Genomic DNA, 7,249 nt, shown 5'->3' on the forward strand with positions numbered 1-7,249 from the left:
GACCAGCCTGAACAACATGGTGAAACCCCGTTTCTACTAAAAATATAAAAATTAGCTGGCTGTGGTGGTGTGCCTGTAATCCCAGCTACTCAGGAGGCTGAGGCAGGAGAATTGCTTGAACCCGGGAGGCAGAGGTTGCAGTGAACTGAGATCGCACCACTGAAGTCCAGCCTGGGCTAACACAGTGAGACTCCTTCTCAATAATAATAATAATTAAAAAAAAGAAACACTTATTGTGTGCCAACGATCTGGAGCCAGAGGACCTGTGAAGGTGCCACACCGTGCTGCTTACTGGGAATACAGCAGTGAACACAACAGATGTGGGCCTCCATTTCTCAAAGTTCCAGCCCAGTGAGGAGTACAGATGAGCAGAGAGGCAGCGACAAAAAATAAAAGAGATCATGCATGTGAAGTTCTTAGCACGGTCTGTACAATTGTATGTATCCCTGAGCAGCAGCAGCAGGGCACAACGGGCCAGAGCCAGGCTCATCAAGTGTGCAGAACTGAGAAGGGCTGCAGCACGGAACAGTCTGGGGAGCCGAGGCTGGCGGGATGGGCAGGAGGGGGCAGACCACGAAGGCTTTACCCTGGGGATAGGAGCAGGAGTCTCCTTCAAATCTGTCAGTTGGTGGGATTCCCTACTTCCAGGATGGGGAAGGGTGAAGCTTTACAGGGACAAAGTCTGTGCTGGAGTGAGCCCAGGAGTTCAAGACCAGCCTGGGCAACGTGGGGAAAAGGAGTAAACACTCCTTTTCTTGTGCATCATGCAGTTTGCCACCATCTGCTATAGAGAGCCCCACAGGGCAGGGTTTCCTGCTGGGCCACCTCAAGTGCTACAGGCCTGCCCAGGGGTGTCCTGCCCACACAGGGTGCTGTGGCTCAGGCACTCAACCTTGGTCCAGCCTCTCACAGCTGAGCATAATATTGATAGTGACACTGAGGCTTTGATAGAGGCTGTTAGTTTCCCTCCCAGTATTGTTTCTCCAATCTTTTCTTCTTAATGAACCCTCCAGTTTTTTGCAAGACACAGGGCCACCAAAGAAGACCTCAATTCCCAGCCTGTCTTGGGACTAGGTATGGCAATGGATGGTGCTCTGGCCAATAGAGCACAAATGGAAGTAATGTATCCACATTTCAGGGAAAGCCCGGAAGAAAGGAGTATGCCCTTCCCCGTCAAACCATGCCATTTGTTGAGAATAGAAGAACCACAGGCTTGGCCTGGCGCTGTGGCTCACACCTGTAATCCCAGCACTTTGGGAGGCTGAGGCGGGCAGATCACCTGAGGTCAGGAGTTTGAGACCAGCCTGGCCAACATGGTGAACCCCGTCTCTACCAAAAATACAAAAAATTAGCTGGGCGTGGTGATGGGCACCTGTAGTCCCAGCTACTCGGGAGGCTGAGGCAGGAGAATGGCGTGAACCCGGGAGGCGGAGCTTGCAGTGAGCCCAGAGAGCACCACTGTACTCCAGCCTGGGCGACAGAGCGAGACTCTGTCTCAAAACAACAACAACAACAACAAACCCACAAAAAATTACCCAGGCATGGTGGCAGCCGCCTGTAATCCCAGCTACTCAGGAGGCTGAGGCAGGAGAATTGCTTGAACCTGTAAGGCGAAGGTTGCAGTAAGCCGAGATTGCACCATTGCACTCCAGCTGGGCAACAAGAGTGAAACTCTGTCTCAAAAAATAAAAAATAATAATAATAAAAAAAGCTCTTCCTACCATCTTGACTCCTGTGGAGGCCTGCTGGGAAAAGGACTTCTAAAAGGAACTATGTCTGGAAGGTTGTGGTCCAAGGCCATTTTTGGCGGCTATAAGTGGGGTCTCCAGAACCAGAGGGAGCACATAGCTCTTCTTAAAATTGAAGGTGTTTATGCCCGAGATGAAACAGAATTCTAATGGGGCAAGAGATGCACTTATGTATACAAAGCAAAGAACAACACAGTGACTCCTGGCAGCAAATCAAACAAAACCAGAGTAATCTGGGGAAAGGTAACTCAGGCCCACGGAAACAGTGGCATGGTTGGTGCCAAATTCCGAAGCAATCTTCCCACTAAGGCTATTGGACACAGAATCCGAGCGATGCTGTACCCCTCAAGGATTTAAACTAGGCCGGGCGCGGTGGCTCAAGCCTGTAATCCCAGCACTTTGGGAGGCCGAGACGGGCGGATCACGAGGTCAGGAGATCGAGACCATCCTGGCTAACATGGTGAAACCCCGTCTCTACTAAAAATACAAAAAAAAATAAGCCGGGCGAGGTGGCGGGCGCCTGTAGTCCCAGCTGCTCGGGAGGCTGAGGCAGGAAAATTGCGCAAACCCGGGAGGCGGAGCTTGCAGTGAGCGGAGATCTGGCCACTGCACTCCAGCTTGGGCGACAGAGCCAGACTCCGTCTCAAAAAAAAAAAAAAAAGGATTTAAACCAATGAAAAGTCAAAAGGCTGGGTGCAGTGGCTCACTCCTGTCGTCCCGGCACTTTGGGAGGCTGAGGCGGGTAAATCACGAGGTCAGGAGTTCAAGACCAGCCTGACCAAAATGGTGAAACCCCGTCTCTACTAAAAATACAAAAATGCTGGGTGTGGTGGCGGGCACCTGTAATCCCAGCTACTTGGGAGGCTAAGGCAGAGAACTGCATGAACCCAGGAGGCGGAGGTTGCAGTGAGCCGAGATTGTGCCACTGCACTCTAGCCTGGGCGACAGAGCGAGGCTGAGTCTCAAAAAAAAAAAAAAAAAAAGAAAAAAGAAAAGTCAATAAATAAACATGGATTTGTGCTCTTAAAAAAAAAAAAAAAAAAAGCCAGGCATGGTGGATCATGCCTCTAATCCCAGCACTTTGGGAGGCCAAGGCAGGAGGACCACTTGAGGTCAGGAGTTCCAGACCAGGCTGGCCAACATGGTGGCACCCATCTCTACTAAAAATACAAAAAAATTAGCCAGGCATTGTGGCGTGTGCCTGTAATTCCAGCTACTCAGGAGGCTGAGGCAGAATTGCTTGAACCCATGAGGCGGATGTTGTGGTGAGCCAAGATCGTGCCATTGCACTCCAGCCTGGGCAATGAGGGCAAAACTCCATCTCAAAAATAAATAAATAAATTATTCGAAGACTTAAAAGGCTGTAACTCAGCCTTGATTCAAATAGGTTACAAGTAGTCATGATGATATTTAACAGGAAACATTGCAAGATGAGAACTTTGATGAAGTCTCATGTAGGTATAGATACAGGTACAGATATTCATATAGGTACAGATACAGTTATAGTCATGGTAGACTCCAGATCACAATGAACCAACATTTGGCCAAAGGCAAAAAAGTTATTTAAGATTACTTTTATGTATGTTCAGTCTCTAGTAAAGGTAACTACCATTCAATTTTTTAAATTTTTTTATTTTTTGGAAACGGAGTCTTGCTCTGTCAACCTCCGCCTCCTGGGTTCAAGCGATTCTCCTGCCTCAGCCTCCTGAGTAGCTGGGATTACAGACATCCGCCACCATGCCCACCTAATTCTGGTATTTTTGGTGGAAACGGGGTTTTACTGTATTGGCCAGGCTGGTCTCGAACTCCTGACCTCGTGATCTGCCCGCCTTAACCTCCCAAAGTGCTGGGATTATAGGCATGAGCCACCACGCCTGGCTTACCATTACATTTTTAAAACTGTGATAAAGTCACATAGCCTCTGAGATAGGCTACTTCTTTTTTTAAATAATATTTTATTTATTTATTTATTTAAAGACAGGGTCTCACTCTATCACCCAGGCTGGAGTGCAGTGGTGCAATCTGGGCTCACTGCATCCTCTGCCTCCCAGGTTCAAACGACTCTCTGACTCAGTCTCCCAAGTGGTTGGGATTACAGGTGCGCACCACCATGCCAGGCTAATTTTTGTATTTTTAGTAGAGACGAGGTTTCACCATGTTGGCTAGGATGGTCTGGAACTCCTGATCTCAAGTGATCTGCCTGCCTCAGCCTCCCAAAGTGCTGAGATTACAAGCGTGAGCACTGCTCCCGGCCAATATTTTAAAACTTTTAATAAAATAAAATAGAGACAGGGTCTCACCATGTTGCTCAGGCTGGTCGCAAACTCCTGGGCTCAGACAGTCCCCCTGCCTCGGCCTCCCAAAGTGCTGGGATTACAAGTTCGAGCCACTACACCTGGCAGTAACTGACTACTACTAACTCTGAAAACTGTAACCTGAATCTTACGGCTTTGATTATTTGTTATAGGAAACTACATTTGTCAGAATGCTATAGTAAATTGTGTTTGTTTACTTCAAGTCAACTATATTTGTTATGTGAAGTTGTATTTGTATACCAACCTATGTTGGTAAGCTACTGTTTATAACCTCACTGATTTTCTTATAATCATATCTGTATATTATCTTGCCAAGATAGATTCCAAATCCAGAATTTTCCTCCTTATGGGTTGTAAACATAAAATAAAACATTATTTGTCTGTGCTACTATAACAAAATACCTGTGACAGAGTAATTAATAAACAACAGAAATGTGTTTCTTACAGAGCTGAAGGGTTGGGAAGTGAAAGATCAAGGTGCCAGCAGATATAGTGTCTGGTGAGGGACCTGGTTTCTTCTTCACATAGAGCCTTGTTGCTGCATCCTCTAGAGGAGATGATCTCCGGAGGAGATGCTGTGTTCCTTACATGGTGGAAGGACAAAAAAGGGCCAAAGTTAGTCCCCTCCAGCCCTTCCCTCCAGCCCTTTCCCTCAATGAATAAGGCACTAATTCATTCATGAGAGTGGAGTCCTCATGACTTAATTACTTCCCAAACAACCTCACCTCTTAATACCACCAAAGCTGAGATTAAATATCAACATATGAATTTTGGGGGACATTCAGATCAAAGCAGTATTATAGCACATTTGCTTTCAAAAACACATGACATATTTTTCTGTGTGTTTGTTTTTAGCCAGGGTCTCACTTTGTCACCCAGGCTGGAGTGCAGTGGCGCAATCTCGGCTCACTGCAGACTCCACCTTGCACGTTCAAGCTATTCTCCTGCTTCAGCCCCCCCAAATAGCTGGGACTACAGGCCTGCACCCCATGCCCAGCTAAATTTTGTATTTTTTATAGAGACGGGGTTTTGCCATGTTGTCCAGGCTAGTCTCAAACTCCTGACCTCAGCGATCCACCCACCTCAGCCTCCCAAAGTGCTGGGATTACAGACATGAACCCTGGGCCCAGAGGCTGGGGTGTCTTTTGCCATCTCATCTTTACCCCTTTCTTTCCCTGAACTATTCAAATATCCAGCTAAAGGCAGAGATAGAAATAGGAGGGGAGGCAAGTTGGGCTGAGAATGCTTGTATAACATCAGGCCTGCAGGCACTTTCAGAAGCCAGGCATCGCCTATATTTCATCTCAAACTGCTACACAAGTGTTATTTCCAACCCTGTGCCAATGTCACACAATGTCACAACTACACGCGGAACTGAATGAAGGTCCTGGAGAGTCTCTCATAATAGAAATTTTCAGATCCAGACTTGGAAATAATTGGTCATTTAAGTGAGCTAGAGGTGGCGTTAAAATAAAGAATTGTGCTTTTCTATATTTTATTATCATTTCTTTGATGAGAAATGGAAGATGTTAAATAAAAATGGGAGTCTAGGCCCAGCGTGGTGGCTCACACCTGTAATCTCAGCACTTTGAGAGGCCGAGGCAGGTGGATCACCTGAGGTCAGGAGTTCAAGACCAGCCTGGCCAAAATGGTGAAACGCCATATCTACTAAAAATACAAAAATTGGCTGGGCGTGGTGGTGGGCGCCTGTAATCCCAGCTACTTGGGAGGCTGATGCAGGAGAATTGCTTGAACCCAGGAGGCAGAGGTTGCAGTGAGCCAAGATCACACCATTCCACTCCAGCCTGGGCAACAAGAGCAAAACTCCGCCTAAAAAAAAAAAAAAAAAAAAACTCCAGGCGCAGTGGCTCATGCCTGTAATCTGAAATCCCAGCATTTTGGGAGGCTGAGGCTGGCAGATCACCTGAGGTGGGCAGTTCGAGACTGGCCTGACCAGCATGGAGAAACCCCGTCTCTACTAAAAATACAAAATTACCCAGACGTGGTGGTACATGCCTGTAATCCCAGCTACTCAGGAGGCTGAGACAGGAGAATTGCTAGAACCTGGGAGGCAGAGGTTGCGGTGAGCCGAGATTGTGTCACTGGACTCCAGCCTGGGCAACAAGAGTAAAACTCCATCTCAAAAAAAACTCCAACTCAACAAGAGTAAAACTCCATCTAGACCAGGCACAGTAGCTCATGCCTGTAGTCCCAGCACTTTGGGAGGCTAAAGCAGATGGATTGCTTGAGCCCAGGAGTTCAAGACCAGCCTGGCCAACATGGGGAAACCCTGTCTCTACAAAAAACACAAAAAATTAGCCAGGCGTGGTGGCACATAGGTGTAGTCCCAGCTACTCGGGAGGCTGAAGTGGGAGGATCACCTGAGCCTGGGAGGTCGAGGCTGCAGTGAGTAATGATTACACCACTGTACTTCAGCCTGGGTGACAGAGTAAGATCCTGTCTTAAAAGAAAAAAAAAAAAGAAAAAAAAAAGGGCACATAAATTCCCCTTCTTCCAGATCCCTGCCTTTGGACATGAAGACCTCCCTCTAGGGTCTCCAGTCCAAGCTGCCAGGGTGACATCACTCAGCACCACCACACCCTCCATCTGCGTGGACAGGCCTCCTAGGGGATGGCCACTCCTTGTGTAAGATCCATTACCACTCCGAAAATCAATGTCAAAGATCTAGGAAGATATGCCCTCTAGAGGAGTTCTAGGGAAGCATCTTCCTTTCCCTGATCACTGCTCCTTAAGAAAAATTAGTCACAAAAGGAAAAAAAAAACAGTGACTGTACTTCACAATGTCTTGGTTCATTTTATACAAGTTGCAAATTCAATATAAGAAACACTTATGGCCGGGTGCAGTGGCTCACGCCTGTAATCCCAGCACTTTAGGAGGCAGAGGCGGGCGGATCACCTGAGGAGTTGGAGACCAGCCTGACCAATATCATGAAACCCCATCTCTACTAAAGATACAAAAAGTAGCTGGGCGTGGTGGCATGTGCCTGTAATCCCAGCTACTCAGTAGGCTGAGACAGGAGAATCGCTTGAACCCCGGAGGCAGAAATTTTGCAGTAAGCTGAGATTGCACCATTGCACTCCAGCCTGGACAACAAGAGCAAAACTCTGTCTCAAGAAAAAAAAAACAGAAAGAAAGAAATTATGGTTTAGGAGTCATGCAGATGA

General features: G+C 47.3%; 1 pseudogene; it reads left to right on the forward strand.

Annotated features, from left to right (window-relative positions):
* Positions 1-1,670: 1,670 nt before the first annotated feature.
* Positions 1,671-2,105, forward strand: LOC139363429 (large ribosomal subunit protein eL33 pseudogene; annotated as a pseudogene).
* The last annotated feature ends 5,144 nt before the right edge of the window (positions 2,106-7,249 follow it).

The sequence above is a fragment of the Macaca nemestrina genome, chromosome 5 (assembly GCF_043159975.1).
Source record: "Macaca nemestrina isolate mMacNem1 chromosome 5, mMacNem.hap1, whole genome shotgun sequence".
In the NCBI taxonomy this organism is placed as follows: Eukaryota; Metazoa; Chordata; class Mammalia; order Primates; family Cercopithecidae; genus Macaca; species Macaca nemestrina.